The following is a 17,344-nucleotide window of genomic DNA, read 5'->3' as shown; positions in this document are numbered from 1 at the left end:
ATAGACAGATAGTCGAACCCCAGATTTTAAAAGAAGGCTTTTAGATGAGCTCACAGACAAGAGAAAGAACTGGAAATTGACTGAGATCATTGATTCGGGTCAGTGTAGGTCTCTCAGGTTGCCTGACAGAATGCAAGCAAGCAAGGTATGCAATCATCCCTCTATTACAGAAAACACTAAAGTTTGACATGCTTACAGTTTTATGTTCTACAAATTTTGTCGATATTGATCCAAACAAGTAATGTGTTATTTCTTGCGGGTGGTAAAATTGATATACACCAATTCCGATGCTGTTGTCTTAGCACTGACATCCAGTGCTCTCCATAAGCTATGGAAATGGCCACAAAGTGACGGGAATCCATCCGGAAATGTGCGGTTCTTTAGTAGTTGTTGTTTGCTTCCTTTTTATTCACACGAAAGGTCGACCTGACCTGGTAAAAACAACGTGGAAAGACATTTTGTTTTGTTTTAGTACAATTACTAGATTTAGATATATCCTTCCGTGGAGAGATCCTTAGGTACTGCCTGTCACTTTTGGACTGTAAAGCCGTAGTTATCGAAATTGGGAGAACATAATAGATAGATAAAACACTTTTGAATAGGCATCCAAACTGGGCAGCCTGCCTTTCTAATCTTGTTGTTAATCCTATTTTACCTAGCTTCTTCTGCTGCTAGGTCATGACAACTTTTATGCCACCTCCTCCTGTAGCCACTTTTCTGGCTTTCCACCATCAGGACAATAACACCATTGCAATTGGCATCGAGGATTCATCAATTCAAATATACAATGTTCGAGTTGATGAGGTGTTGCATGTGTATATCTCTTTCAATCCTTATCATTTTTCTTCATTGTGCCCTTTTACCAAAACTCACCTTTAAGTGGCTTGCTCTGAACTTGCTGCAATTTTTACAGGTAAAAGCAAAGCTCAAGGGCCACCAAAAGCAACTCACAGGCCTGTCTTTTTCACCTGGGCCTTTTCACATGTTTTTGAATGTGTTGGTATCTTCTGGAGCTGATGCCCAGAGTAGAAATATTCATGTACTCACAACCACGTCTTTTGGCAATTATACCCGTGGGGCATAGATGGGTGACACAAGCGAAAGTCAAAAGCTGTACAACCAGGAAGATCGTCACCACCAGTGGGGGATACAAGAGTACAGTTTCATAATGATCGATATCACTTGTTGGTTGTGCAAGAGAGCCGGCTTTGCCATATATGATGCTTCCAGGTTAGAAAGTTGGAGGGCTTGTGCTATGTAAGTACTTGTAAGCAGTGTTGAAATTAAATATAGACAATAATATAATCACTTACCTTCTTTATCTGATTGGATGACCTTGTTACATGTTTGCATTTGCAGTGGTCTCCTCATGATCCCCTATCTACTCCTATTTCAAGTGCCATATATATATACTCGTGACAACATCCTAGTTTATGTGAGCTTCTGAGTTTCTGTGATAGTGCATTTGGAGTGTTTGATGCAGAATATTCGCTCCTATTTCAAGTGACATATACTCATGTGACAGCGTCCTAGTTTAAACTTTATGCGAGCTTCTGAGCTTCTATGATGGTGCAGTTGGAGTGTTTGATGCAGAATATCTACTCCTATTTCAAGTGCCTTATACTCATCCGACAGCGTCCTAGTTTATGCGGCAATAAATTTAGATTCTGAACTCCACTTAGATGTTATTATGTCTGTCTTGACTTTAGTTTCAAAACTTGGATTCTTTTGATTTGTTGGTAGTTAAACGAGTTGAGTTGATAGCACCGAGTTAATTTGACTTGAGGTTTTGTTGGGTACATAACCAGTTCAACTTGGTTTGAGTGCTTTTTTGGTACCAATCTAGTTCAAATTAGCTAGAATGATTTGAGTTGAAAGTTGAAACTTGAGTTATTGAATCCTAGTTGTTTTGAGTTAAAGCAGAGTAATTGAATCCAAGAGATTGAGTTGAAGTTCGAGTCCGAGTTTTAGAACTATGCCCTTACCAATGTTAGAGCTCTAGTATGATTTTTCTACATAGCAATTGCTATATTTGCACAAGTCAAGGTAGAAGAGAAAATGTTCTAGGATAAGATCTTTAAATAGAGTTCCCAATGGAGATCCAAAATTCATTTGAAGGGAACATGAGTGTTCCATGCATCTTCCTTAGAGGAGAATGGAATGAGAAGAGCATCGATAGTCATATGGTACTATGTGCATTAATGGCATCTTGAGATCAAGGATTAATGCAATGAATATCTGCTCCTATTTCAAGTGCCTTATACTCATGCGACAACGTCCTAGTTTATGCAAGCTTCTGAGCTTCTATTAAAGTGCAGTTAGAGTGTTGATGCAGAAAGATTGAGGCCTCACTGCCCCATTGCACCTTCTGCATATTTACCATCAGGAATGAACAGGTAAATGGCCTCTTTCATTCTGTCATGGTCGATACATCTATTTTTTAGATTTGGATTTTGACAAGGCATATTATGATTTAATTTATTGTTTGGTTATTTATGTCGATACTGTTGACACCTAATCATCAGGATTGGGTGAATATAATGTAAATAAATAAATAAGTAATATGAACAGTCATCGGGAGATGAAGTGAATAGTCTCCCTCATGTATATAATAAACACCAACCTAAAGGAATAACATGAATTGAATTTTGTGGAGTTACTACCTGGCCTAACATGGTATCAGAGCCAGTCCTAATTTTAGTACTTCTACCCTTGTAACTCCCTATTCTGCCTATGTTCTACCTTGCAGGAAAAACTCTACTCCTCTACTCTCCATTCAAAAGCGCTGCCCATATAAACGTTGTGGTGTCAGTGCCTGACATTTTCTCTCAAGCCTACCTGTATGCTTGTCTGCTACGTTGCTCGATACCTGCCTTCAACCATTGACTACGCCCTTTGGCTCCCTGGATTGTTCATAATTGTCCTCCCTGCACGTTTTTTTCTTGGGTGCAACGTCTCTCTGTTTTACAGAAGAAGAGCGTTGAATCTCTATGATGAACGCCCAGCTCCCACAAAGAAATCTCATGCTCCACGCATTCGCTCATTTCATATAATCAGCATAAGGTTTTCTGCTCACAAAGAGGGAGTGAAACAAAAGAAGTCCGACGAGCATTGGTATCTATAGTATGAGCGTTGATTTTCCTTTTTAAATCCATGTTGGCATATGCGTTGAGTACTGTTTTTTAAATGCTGCATGTAATATGAAGTTGCTTCTGTTTTGAAGAACGCTGGTGGTCTAGTTTCTTGAGTGCGCTGTACAGTTTTTTGAATCCTGTGTGCTTGATAGCTGCCCACCTGCGTGCGAGAATCAAAGCACACCTGCGTGCTTCATAGCTTGATAGCTGCCACCTGCGTGCGATATCAAAGCACACCTGCGTGTGAGAATCAAAGCTTTTGAAGATCGATCTACACGTGAAAGGGTTGATGCAGAAGTTTTTGGTATATACGTTGAAACTTATCTTGCTATTGAAGAGGTCGTATTTCTCCTGCGTTGAGGAATTGTATTGCAACTTGCTGTGTTGAAAAGCTTAAATCAATTGAAGAAAGGTGCATGAACTGCGTTGAAGGCTGTGACTCCTGGTACTCTGTTTGGTAGAACCTGTAGGTCAATCTGTTGGAATGTGCATTCAAACCTTGTGTGTACCCTGATTGAAACTCATTCGTTCGGTCCATACACTTTGCTGCAAACAATCTTGGTATGTGCACAATGCACCATATTGTATGCATTAATTAATACTGTGTAAGACTACATTATGGCAAGATTGCGTTATGGCATGTTATGCTTTTCCATATACCATAATGGCACACGAATTCATTGAGCTCTTAATGGACATATATCACATTATATAAAATTACCATTGGGGTATATGGAAGGTATATGTTGGAGCCTTTCATTTAGTTCTCGCATAAACAATGAGGTGAGGGAAATATGTTGCATAAAGGTGTAGCCTATTACCTGCGGTCTAAGAACACCGTTGTTTTGGTGCATTAACTCGATGACCGTGCTTGGTATATGAATATTGTGGAATATGTTATAAGGAATATAATATATATTGCATGATATATGAATATTGAGAGCTTGCAGTTGATTCCATTTTGTAAAGACATAGCAAATTACTATTAGTGTTTTGCTACGAATATTGTAATTATTTTTGGGCTCAGTTCAAATTTTATGATGGAGAAGTTTGTTGAAAAAGAGAAGGGTTTTCTGTCTTCCGAAAAAGTTGTGTGTCCTACACATAGAGAGAATAATCTTGCTCAAGATTCTTCTAGAGGAAGAGGTGGTCGAAAAGGAAGAGGAAGAAATTTCAGAGGCAGGGGGGGCAGCCACTCTCAAGGAGAAAAGACAGATTTGCACTGCATACGCTACAAAAGAAATGGATCACATGATGCCTCTACATGCAAGCTACCATGGGACAAAATTGAGCAGCAAAGAAACCAACAGAAAGGTAAAATTGATGATACAGACAAAGGTAAAGCACCTGAATCCGCTCACTATGTTGTGGCACAATGTAATATTGGAGTAAATGAAGATTTATTTAATGCTTCACTTGCTTCTTGGAAAAATGATTGGTTGCTTGATTCAGGAGCAACCTGCCACATGACTTATAGAAAAGATTTTTTTTTAAGAATTTAATGACAATGTTGATGGAGCAGTGTACTTTGCAGACCAATCAAAAATCAAGCCATCAGGGCTTGGCACAATCAGGCTTAAATTGCCTGGTCTTCCAGACTTTCTTCTGTATCATGTTCTATATCTCCCACAGCTCAAGAGAAACTTGTTGTCCTTGGTTCACATCCGCCAGCAAGGTCACTCCATTCATATGTTTTATGGAAAGCTTGAGGTAAGAAAAGCATCTAACCACTCACTTGTCATGAGGGGAATAGAAGAAGAAAGGCTTATCAAGCTGCAAGGTACCTTTGCTCGTGCACAACATTTCTCATACACTTCTCATCATGAAGAAGGTACACTTCCATCAAGTTTATTATGGCATGCTAGATTTGGACATTTGAACTATGACAACCTTCGCTTGTTGAAGAAAAATGGTGTTGCTGGTTTGCCTACAATTCCTAGGAAACTTAAGCAATGTGATGCTTTCATTCTAGGAAAGCATAGCAAATAGTCTTTTCATGATTCACATTCAAGAGCACATAGAAAACTTGAACTCATTCATTCAGATTTATGTGGTCCAATGCATGTTCCTTCTGCAAATGGAAATAAATATATGATGACATTTATTGATGACTACACTAGAATGTGTTGGGTTTATTTATTGAAGAACAAATCTGATGCTTTTCAAACATTCAATAACTTTCGTAAATGGATTGAAAATGATGCACAATCTCATATTGGGTCTATTCGCACTGATAATGGAAAAGAATACACATCAAATGAATTTGAAAACTATCTTCGCAAACATGGGATCAAGCATCAAATAACTACGCCTTATAATCCCCAACAGAATGGTGTAGCTGAAAGAATGAATAGGACAATCTTAAATATGGTACGATCCATGCTTTTCTTCAAAAATGTAAAGATAATGTTTTGGGCTGATGTTGTTCTATGTGTTGCATATATAAAGAATATATGTCCATCTAATGCTATTAAAAACAAGACTCCATATGAAATGTGTTATGGACATGTTCCTTGGGTAAAGCGTCTCAGGGTTTTTGGTTCCACCTGTTATGCCTTGATACCAAAGGTACATAGAAACAAACTTGGTTCTAGAAGTTGTAAATGTATCTTCCTGGGGTATTCAAACACCTCCAAAGCATATCGTCTCTATGATGAAGTAAATAAAAAGTTTGTTGTATCTAGAGATGTAATTTTTCTTGAATCATCCAAAACTAACAATGTTGTTGAGCGGCAACTTGATCGCTTGGATAGATTCGCAAAAGCAAAATCATTTCAAGAATTTGATAATCAGATTCCACATCTTGAAGGGAGGATTCCTATACTAGGTCAACATGTGGAATCTTCTTCTGAAGAACACTCTCCCCTGCATGAATTTCCAACAACAGATGATGCTTTAAGTGATGTAATTGATAGAATTGGGAGACTCAATCTTGATTCATTCCCAACTCAATCAACGGAGCAGGCTGGACCATCTGAGAAAGGTCCCCCCAAGTGGTTGACAAAGACACTTGAAAGTGTTCATCCTAATGAGGTTGGAAAGTCAGGAACTAGAAATTCAAACCGGAAAAATGGAGGTGATGTAGATGACTCTAATTCACTTGTTGATATGGATGTTTCTTATGATTGTGAATTGAACTTGTCTACAGATTTTTAAACCAACTTCCTTCAAAGAAGCTGCTTCTCATGATGAATGGAAAGAAGTGATGCAAAAAGAGTATGATGCCCTCATAAAGAATGGTACTTGGAAGCTGGTTGATCCTCCATTAGGAACCAAACCAATTGGCTGCAAGTGGGTCTACAAGAACAAGCATAAAGCTGATGGCTCACTTGACAAGCACAAAGTTAGGCTTGTGGCAAAAGGTTTTGCACAGAAGGAAGGGGTCGATTATGAGGAGACTTTTACCCCCACAGCAAAATGGGCTACCATTCGGACACTCTTTGCCCTAATAGCTCATAACGGTTGGAAAGTCCATCAAATGGATGTAAAAACTGCTTTCTTAAATGGAGATATAAAAGAGATGTTTTTATGTCTCAGCCTGAAGGATTTGCTGTGAAAGGACATGAACATAAAGTATGCAAACTGGTAAATTCCTTGTATGACCTCAAACAAGCACCGTGAGCCTGGTATGAAAAACTAACTGAGCATCTTTTGAAACTCAATTTCAAACATTATGATCTTGATGATGCAACTTTATTTGTCCAGAAAGTTGGCAAAACAGTTGTATATCTTGTGGTATATGTAGATGATCTTTTAATGATAGGGAACAATGAAAGCTACATTGCATCCATAAAGAAGGAATTGGGAAAAAGCTTTGAAATGACTGATTTGGGTTGTGTTCATTACTATCTTGGCATTGAAGTAACCCAACATCCGAAGTCCATATTTCTTTCTCAAAAGAAATACATTGGAGAATTGTTGAACAGGTTTGGCATGATAGAATGCATTCCTCTTACTACTCCAATGGAACAAAAATTAAAGCTCACATCTATTGAAGGAAAAGAATTTGAGGATGCAACAAAGTATAGATAGCTTGTAGGAAGTCTCAACTACCTAACTACTACCAGACCAGACATTTTGTTTGCTGTTGGAATTCTCTCTAGGTTTATGCAAAAGCCTTGTGAGGGACATTGGTCTGCTGCAAAAAGAGTTCTAAGGTACTTGAAGGGAACTCAAGAATTTGGAATCAAGTATACACAGGTGGACGACTTCAGCTTGATTGGATACTCTGATTCAGACTTCGATGGAGACAAAGAAACTGGGTTATCTACTTCAGGATATGCTATGAGTCTTGGATCAGGAGTTGTCTCCTAGAGATCACGCAAACAATCAGTTCCAGCAAATTCCACAATAGAAGCAGAATACGTGGCAGTAGCTGAAGCAACAAAAGAAATTGTGTGGCTCAGGAAAATTCTTGAAGATTTGCAGGTAAAACAAGTACAATCAACTCCACTCATGATTGACAATACCTCTACAATAAAGTTGGCCAAGAACCTAAAGTTCCATGATCGAACGAAGCAAATCAATACTAAATATCATATGATTCGACATCATGTTGAGGCCAAAACAATCCATCTCCACCATTGTTCCACTAATGAGCAAATTGCAGACATCTTCAGCAAAGCACTTGGAAGAGAAAAGCTTGAACGATTCAGAATGATGCTTGGACTCACCAACATCCCTTCAGATTAAGTGGGGCAATGTTGACACCTAATCATCAGGATTGGGTGAATATAATGTAAATAAATAAATAAGTAATATGAACAGTCATCGGGAGATGAAGTGAACAGTCTCCCTCATGTATATAATAAACACCAACCTAAAGGAATAACATGAATTGAATTTTGTGGAGTTACTAACTGGCCTGACAGATACATCTATTTTTTAGATTTGGATTTTGATAAGGCATATTATGATTTAATTTATTATTTGGTTATTTATTCAATTTATTTTTTGGTTATTTATTCAGTGGTAGTGCCTATTAGCTTGCATCACATCCGTCCTAACCAAATCAATTTTCTCTTGGAAAAACAGAGTTCATGTTTTGGAGCCTTCAGAGTAAGAAGGGAAATGGGGTGTTGGACCTCCCCCAAATAATCGTACTGTCGGATTAAATCCATTATTAAGTAACCAAGGTTCGACACCACCCTCAAGGTAATTCAATGGAAACAGAAGAACAATTTGAAGTGCACTCTTAATTTACAAGAATACCATGAATAATGGCAGTGTCTTGTCAATGAAATGCCTCACTTGTGTTCCAGTTGTTGAGACATTCTATCAAGATTGTAATTTTCATCAGATATTGTTTATCAAACGTAAATGAAATGTAAATGAAAATGCAATCCTGGTCCCAATTTTTTCTAGGTCAAGTAAAAATTGAAAGTTTGTCATTGGAACATAGGTCATGTAAAAATTGAAAGTCTGTCATTGGAGCATAATTTATGAATGTTCTTTCCGAGGTTTCTCAATTTCTATTTTTGAAACCCTTCTTTGTACCACACGAGTTTTTTTCCTGAGTTTTTTGTCATATGTATGTGCATTCAGACAAACCTGGTTGAATATTATTGGAGTTGAGATTGAAGTAATTAAATTGAGAAAACATTAATTATGCAGATTTCTGCAGTTGATTCAATGTTGGTTGTGCTTTAATTTTCGTGGCTTAAGTCATCACTTTTTATGGTAAACATATTATTTTCGCAATTGACTCGAGGAACTTTCTTGTTTAATGACACTATTGCTTAAACATATTGATATAGATATTTATAGGGGCAAAAAAATAAATAAAAAAAATTGATATTTACATCATATTTACTAGGGAAAAAAAAACTTTCATTTTTTTTTTTTTCAACTGATGCAAAATGCTCGTATAATGAAAAAAGGAAAAACTTTCAATTGATGCAATAATGCTCATATAATTCTTATATATTGATATAGATATTTACATGGATATTAATGCTCATATTGCTATTTACACGGATACTAATGCTCATAAATGCTAATATTGCTGCAACCTTGATCCGGATTTATCTGGAACGCAATAGATTACAGAGATGCGATAACCATAAATACAGAGATGCAGCGGAAATAATACTTCATTTCATTAATGGAAAATACTGAAATATGCTTACAACCAGAAATGGAATAAACCAGCTAGGGCGATGGTAGCTTATCTCTGAGAAGAGATGTGTCGGCTACATGCCTCTGAACTGTTCCGAACTGTGTTACAATGAGGCTCGAAGGCCTATTTATTGTTGAGAAACAATGGAAAACCCTTCACATCCCGAAACCTAACCCTAGAAGATGAAACGCCAAATTGTGGGCCCCGTTTGGGTAAATTGGTACATCAATTTCCCGGGGTCGTAACTTTGGCATACGATCTCCGTTTGACGCGTACGATAGCTCGTTAGAAATATTTATCCAAGCACTACCACTTTGGGATGCAACATGGGTCCATGGACCCATGTTGCCCCAGATTCCCAAAAAAACGTCGTTTAGGGCCTCAAAACGGCTCCGGAAGTTCAGGGCCCGAAAAACTGCTAAAAATAGTAAACTGTGCTACAATTTAGGAAACTGAAAAAACTGAAAGAGACAGTTGTGGGTGTCCAAATGGGATAGGTGGGTGGCCACCAACATCCACCTGGATCAAACCTTTCAATTGATGCAATAATGCTCATATAATGGTAATGATATCTGCAGAAAAAACTTTCAATTGGTGTGATAATGCTCATATTGCTGCAGCGTTTTAATTGATGCAATAATGTTTATATAATGCTCATATATTGATATAGATATTTACAAAAAAAACATTCAATTATGTGATAATGCTCATATTCATATAATGTTCATGTATTGATATAGATATTTACAAAAAAACTTTCAATTATGTGATAATGCTCATATTGCTGCAGCCTTTCAATTGATGCAATAATGTTCATATAATGCTCATATATCATATATTGATATAGATATTTACAGAAAAAACTTTCAATTGATGTGATAATGTTCATATTGTTGCAATTACTGCAATAATGTTCATATTGTTGCAATTGCTGCAATAATGTTCATATTGTTGCAGCCTTTGTGTTTTGTTTTTGATGGACTTGTGGAAGGGATTGATGAGACCCTTACCTTGTGAAGATAATTCTCATGTAATAATGTTCATATTGTTGCAATTACTGCAATAATGTTCATATTGCCGCCCTTTGTGTTTTTTTTTTGATGGACTTGTGGAAGGGATTGATGAGACCCTTACCTTGTGAAGATAATGCTCATATTGTTGCAGCCTTTCGATTGATGCAATAATGTTCATAGTGCTCATATTGCTGCAGTTTTTCAATTGATGCAATAATGTTCATATTGCTGTAGCCTTTGTGTTTTGTTTTTGATGGACTTGTGGAAGGGATTGATGAGACCCTTACCTTGTGAAGTTGTAATAACACATTTTGGATATCAACCTAATATGAGGCTTCAACGGCATGCCATTGGTAGTTGCATAGGTTTTATGCATTTTGGATATCAGGCTTCCTTTTTACCATTGGTAGTTGCAGAGGTTTTATGCTATTTACACCACTCGTGCTTATATCAACTTAAATGCTATATACAAGACTTGCATGCTTATATCAACATTGCAGAGGTTTTATGCTATTTACAAGACTCATGCTTATATCAACATAAATGCTATTTACAAGACTCACATGCTTATATCAATGTTGCAGAGGTTTTATGCTATTTACAAGACTAATGCTTATATCAACTTAAATGCTATTTACAAGACTCGCATGCTTATATCAACTTAATAGGAGATGTTTTATGCTATTTTATATCATCTTAATAGGAGGCTTCTTTATGCTATTGGTAGTTGAGCAAATTTTATGCTATTAGATGTTTTATGCTATTTACAAGACTCGCACACTTAGAGTCTTCTTTATGCTATTGGTAGTTGAACAAGTTTTATGCTATTAGATGTTTTATGTTATTTACAAGACTCACACACTTAGAGGCTTCTTTATGCTCTTGGTAGTTGCACATGTTTTATGCCATTTACCAGAACTACCAAGTTTATCTTATTTACAAGACTCGTATGCTTATAGCGGTTGTAACTATTTACGAACTCATGAATATGAGTGGATATCCTATTGTAAATTGGTAGATTGTCATCATTGTTTTGCTATAAAGCAATCGGATAAGGTCCTTGTTAGAATATGATTAGCAGTCAAACTAGTGAAATTAAAAAACTATTCAATTGGAAGTTTTGATACCATCTATATGTCTGATAAGGTCCTTGTTAGAATATGATTAGCAATCAAACTAGTGAAATTAAAAAAAATTTCAATTGGAAGTTTTGATGCCATTACATGTTTGCTAAGGAACATTTTGATTTAACTATCTACGAATGCATGAATATGAGGGGATATCTTATTGCAAATTGGCAGATTATCATCATTGTTTTGCTAAGAAGCAATCAGATAAGGTCCTTGTTAGAATATGATTAGCAATCAAACTAGTGAAATTAAAAAATTCTTCAATTGGAAGTTGTGATACCATCTACATGTTTGCTAGGGAACATTTTGATTTATTACATTGTTTCCTCTTCTCCATTTGTTAAGTCCTGTTTTATTGCATACACAACTTTATTCGACACACTCCAAATGGAAATAATGTTGAAAGTTTGAAAACCGGGAAGCTTTTGATACCATCTACACGTCTGCAATGAGATATTTTGATTTACTACATTGTTTTCAAAAGGAAATAACATCCTTGTAATGAGACATTTTGATTTACTACATTGTTTTCAAATGGAAATAACGTCTTGTGCTTAGTGACCTTTTAGTCGATGTTCTTATAGGTTGACACATAATTTTAATTGATGAAACATTGATTACTTATTGATAGGGTTTAACAAGATTTTTTATTGACCATGAAATTCTTCTAAATATATGGAAAAATAGAGCTAAATTTCATGATCATGAATCAACGCTTTCACTGGCATTGATTTTCATTTCCGTCTTCATTTTTCAAAAATTCATATAAACCAAATTATATGAGAGGTATGAATTCATTTTTCAAAAAATCATATAATTTGGTATAATTTTTATTACTTATTACTTATGATAGGATTGTTAATCTCTTATTACTTATTACTTATAGATTTGTATATATATATATATATATATATATATATATATATTCATTCATGAGATCCAATGGAAAACTACCATATGTTTCACCTAGTAAGATCAAAAGGTTGGTGCGGTGGCACATCAGGGTAAGTGAGCACTTACCCCTACGGGAGTGGGAGATCCATGCAAGGATGTCATCTCTCCCTCTACCTTCAAATTTGTCATCATTATCATAAATGGTGGCATCTACCATTCTGCAAGCTGGGCATTTTTCAAAAGCATCAGATACACCAATGATTGCAAGGATCATCAGTGTTCAAAAGCATCAGATACACCAATGATTGCAAGGATCATCGGTGTTCAAAAGCATCAGATACACCAATGATTGCAAGGATCATGTTAGTTTTGACATGGTCAAAAAGCTTTTGTATAATAACAAATGCTCCTCATGGAATGTAAGGCATAACATATCTAAGGTTCATTGATGAAAATTGGTCATGCCAAAACATTGAAGGACTGCCCCTTCCTGTTTGCCATGATTAGCAAGTTCATTCATATCATAAAAATGCAAATTCAAAGGCGATGTATTCTATTCATTTACAAGAAAAGTTGAGTTTGGATGGTTAGTTTTTTTCCCTATGCCAATGGTAAGAAGCAATTGGGAAAGTCCAAATAGGGTTGTAAGATGAAAAAACAGCTTTATTAGTCTTCAAAGAAGGGAAAACCATAAGTGGGTATGAAGAGAAATCTTCAAGTTGGAAGTTGGCATTGAACCATATAACAATCTCAATCGGGAACCAACTCAAACTTTGGCACCCAAATTCTAGGGGGGGTTTCTTTAAGCAAGGATTATCCTCTAATGATTTGATTTGTTTGACTCAAGACACTTAATTAGTATAAAAAGGTTGTCATGAAGTAAAACATCTCCTCTATATAAACTTTTGAAATACAAAGAACACTACTTTTTTTCATTCTTCTTACAGTCTATCAAAATATTTTTTGAATCCCTCAACAAATATCCACCGACACTCAGCAAGACAAAAATTTACACTTACTATCTAAACATAATATTTTCACAATGATGATACTCTTATGCCAACATGATTTGCCTATAAGGTTTTAAAATACCCTTTCAATAAAGATGGGATGCTAGTGAAGTGAATGTGGGCTAGTTTTTACTTCGCACAACACATAGTATCCCTATATCCAATTAACTAGCATGATTTGCCTATAAGGTTTCAAAATCCCTTTCAAAAATGCAAAGTAGACTAAACAAAAGGCTAGGTATAAAGAGTAGGAGAAAATTTTTACACATTTTGTTTCTTGTTATCATTGAAAATAATGTGTGCATGAAAATAGTATATCATGTAAAGAGAAATATTTTGCAATCTTTGAATGATGATACTTTTATGTCAGCTTGATTTTACTATAAGGTTCCAAAATCCCTTTCAAAAATGCAACGCAAATTCAATAGAAGGCATTGTATAAAGGGCATGAGAAAAAAAATAATTATTTGTTTTTGTTTTGTTTTGGTTTTTGGTTGCAAATAATCTCAATGCATATGAGAATGGTAATACCATGTAAAGAGAATATCTTTGCAATATTTGCATAATGATGCTCTTATATAATGTTATGCATTGTAGAATAATAATATTTCATTATATTCTCATTATAATTATAATTATTATTCTCTAATTTGAGCTACTTATTAATTTCTCTTGAAATTATGTAGAGGAAATAGAATCTATTTATTCTTTAAAAAGAAATCACTACTCAATTATTAGCAATGTTAAAAGCTTGCATGATTGCCAATAGCATTTGGATGTCTTAATTATTGTAACTAGTTGTTATTATTGAATATTATTTTTAATTTTATTATATAATATTAACTATGTAGCAGAAACATTTTAGCGTTATATCTAATGTTTAGCTTTCTATGAATTTTATGTTTTGAATTTGAATTTTGTTAAGTGAGCCATTTAGGAGATGCATCGCAACAATTTTATATTAGATTTTTACAATTAGTTTGAGTTGCGTGGTCCATAATAATATTGTATTTTGCAATGGATTAGAATGTTTGTTGAATTGATCTATCAAGTCAACATTGTACCTTATAATAGACATTTCATTTCTTCAAAAACTAAAGTTAATATTTTAATATTGTACCTTATAATGGACATTCCATTTCTTCAAAAACTAAAGTTAATATTTTAATAGTAAGTATGCATATTAATGTTTTGTAATCAACCTATTAAATTTATAAATGCATTTCAAAAATGTCATTTCAACTTTAATCATAAATTGAACAACTAAAATTTATTGATAATTGAAAAATGTTTGATATAACAAAATGAAAAGTATTTATTAGTAACACATTAAAATGACATTAATAGATAAATATCAAAATTATGATGTTTTGAATAGATGAATACCAAAATTATGATTGCAAATGTTCCATGTAGATGAATTTCATTTCTTCTAGTATTGGCTTATCCCCAGATCCATAACCATTATTTGTTTTAAATAAGTTTAGTCTTTAATACCACTACCACAATGTCCCTTCAGGGAAACCTTTTCTAAAATTATTGTTTCATTCACCATGCTTGGTCACATTATTGCATTGTACACTATTTTCAAAATGATTATGTTTAGCTAACCACAACTTATCAATTTGTTTATTGGGTCACTATTGTAATGCCTTACCATGTTGCAATTGATAACATGCATATATTTTTGTCATATAAGTAATAGCCTGAACGTCATTTAAAAATGAGATTGTTTATTAAGAATGACTAACACAAACCTTCTTTAGCACAAAACAACAAGATGATGTAGCTATGACATAAACCTTGTGAAATATTCAGAAACATGCTCTTCTTGAGTGTCATGGTTAGACCATTAACCAACTAAATTTTCTAGATGAATGTGGATTAAATGAAGATAGTGACAAACTTAGTTAATGCTTTATTGGTACAAAAAAATATGGTTAGATGATGGATCCACAACACTTAATTCGTCTATTGTAAGATTTCCCTTCAAGGTTGTGACCATATGATGTGATAAAATTGATAAGCATCCATGTGATCCATAGTGTGTGAATAATATGTTTATGTTAGCATTAGTCTTGCCGAGACACATTTTGAAGAGCTTAGATTATTCATTTTTCTACTTTGTTTGGTTTTTATAAATCACATTAGCAAGCAAAGCTAAATTGCAACTTGTCGTAAAATGAAAACTAAAACCCAAACATTGTATGCAACTCGCATATCCAATTTAACATTAGGCATTAAGCAGTACAACTATCTGAAAAATATAGTCAATCAAATGAAAACTCCAATACATACAAACTTCTTTAGACATTTGGTCTCCTCCTTACATTGGCTTTAGGATTTTGTTATTTTTTAAAATTTCAATAGTTTATCCAATTTAACAATAGGGATTAAGGAGTACAACTATCTAAAAAAATATATTGTCAACCAAATGGAAACTCCAATAGGGATAAACTTTTTTGGACTTTTCAGTTTTATATGTTTCAACTCTCTCCATTTGAGATCCATGAAAATGAAATGTTAATATTAAAATTAAAACTAAAAGCCAAACATTTTGAAGAGCTTAGAATATTCATTTTTCTAGTGCGTTTGGTTTTTATAAATCACTTTAGCAAACAAAGATAAATTGCAACTTGTCGTAAAATGAAAACTAAAACCCAAATATTGTATGCAACTCGCATATCCAATTTAACATTAGGCATTAAGCAATACAACTATCTCAAAAATATAGGCAATCAAATGAAAATTCCAATACAAACAAACTTCTTTAGACTTTTGGTCTCCTCCTTACATTGGCTTTAAGATTTTGTTAATTTCTTTTAATTTCAGTAGCTTATCCAATTTGACAATAGGGATTAAGGATTACAACTATCTAAAAAAATATAGTCAACCAAATGGCTTGTCCAATTTAACAATAGGGATTAAGGATTACAACTATCTAAAAAAAATATAGTCAACCAAATGGAAACTCCAATAGGGATAATTTTTTTTGGACTTTTCAGTTTTATATGTTTCAACTCTAGAGCTTAGAATATTCATTTTCCTACTTTGCTTGTTTTTTATAAATCACTTTAGCATGCAAAGCTAAATTGAAACTTGTCGTAAAATGAAAACTAAAACCCAAACATTTTGAAGAGCTTAGAATATTCCTTTTTCTACTTTGTTCGGTTTTTATAAATCACTTTAGCAAGCAAAGCTAAATTGCAACTTGTCGTAAATTGAAAACTAAAACCCAAACATTGTATGCAACTCCCATATCCAATTTAACATTAGGCATTAAGCAGTGCAACTATCTGAAAAATATAGTCAATCAAATGAAAACTCCAATACAAACAAACTTCGTCTCCTCCTTACATTGGATTTAGGATTTTGTTATATATATATATATATTTATTTAGATTGTGAGAGATTTTTAGCGAAAATCACATGGAGTACCATTTGTCGACGCGTTTCAAACCAACTAGTGTGGTTCATCGTCAGGACAAGATGAAGAAACAGATCCAGCTTAGCATGCTAAATAGTCTGAGCGGAGCCTCCAACAACTAACTAAACCAACGGCTAGTTTGACATTAGGACCGGGGTCAAAATTATTATATTAGTTTAATTAGTAAGATTTAGGACCAGTATCTATAAAAATAAATAAAATATTATCGAGGGTATTCAAGAAATATTATTAAAAATATAAGTTAGTTAGAATTTAGATAAATAAATGACCTTATAATATATGAAAAAATTAAATGCCTCAATAAAAATATATAAAGCAGTTATATTTAAAAGTATTATTAAAAATTAAAAGTTAATTAATAATTAAAAGGAAAATTAGGTGCATAAAGGACCTTATAATAACAGAATATAATAAAGAATATCAAAAGATGTTACGTTAGTTAGAAAATTAGTTAAAAATAATTAGATTATAATTTAAATGGAAAAATTAGTTATATAAAGGACCTTAAGGTAATAATAAAAAATATATATATAATTAGTTGAAAAGAGAGCTAATTTCTAAGTATTATCAAAGTTAAAAGCTAATTGGTAAAAAGTG

The sequence above is a fragment of the Pinus tabuliformis genome, chromosome 7 (genome assembly GCF_031772625.1).
Source record: "Pinus tabuliformis cultivar Carrire ecotype Pingquan chromosome 7, CPIR1, whole genome shotgun sequence".
Taxonomy (NCBI): Eukaryota; Viridiplantae; Streptophyta; class Pinopsida; order Pinales; family Pinaceae; genus Pinus; species Pinus tabuliformis.
The sequence above is the reverse complement of the archived record's forward strand: the minus strand, read 5'-3'. Positions refer to the sequence as shown.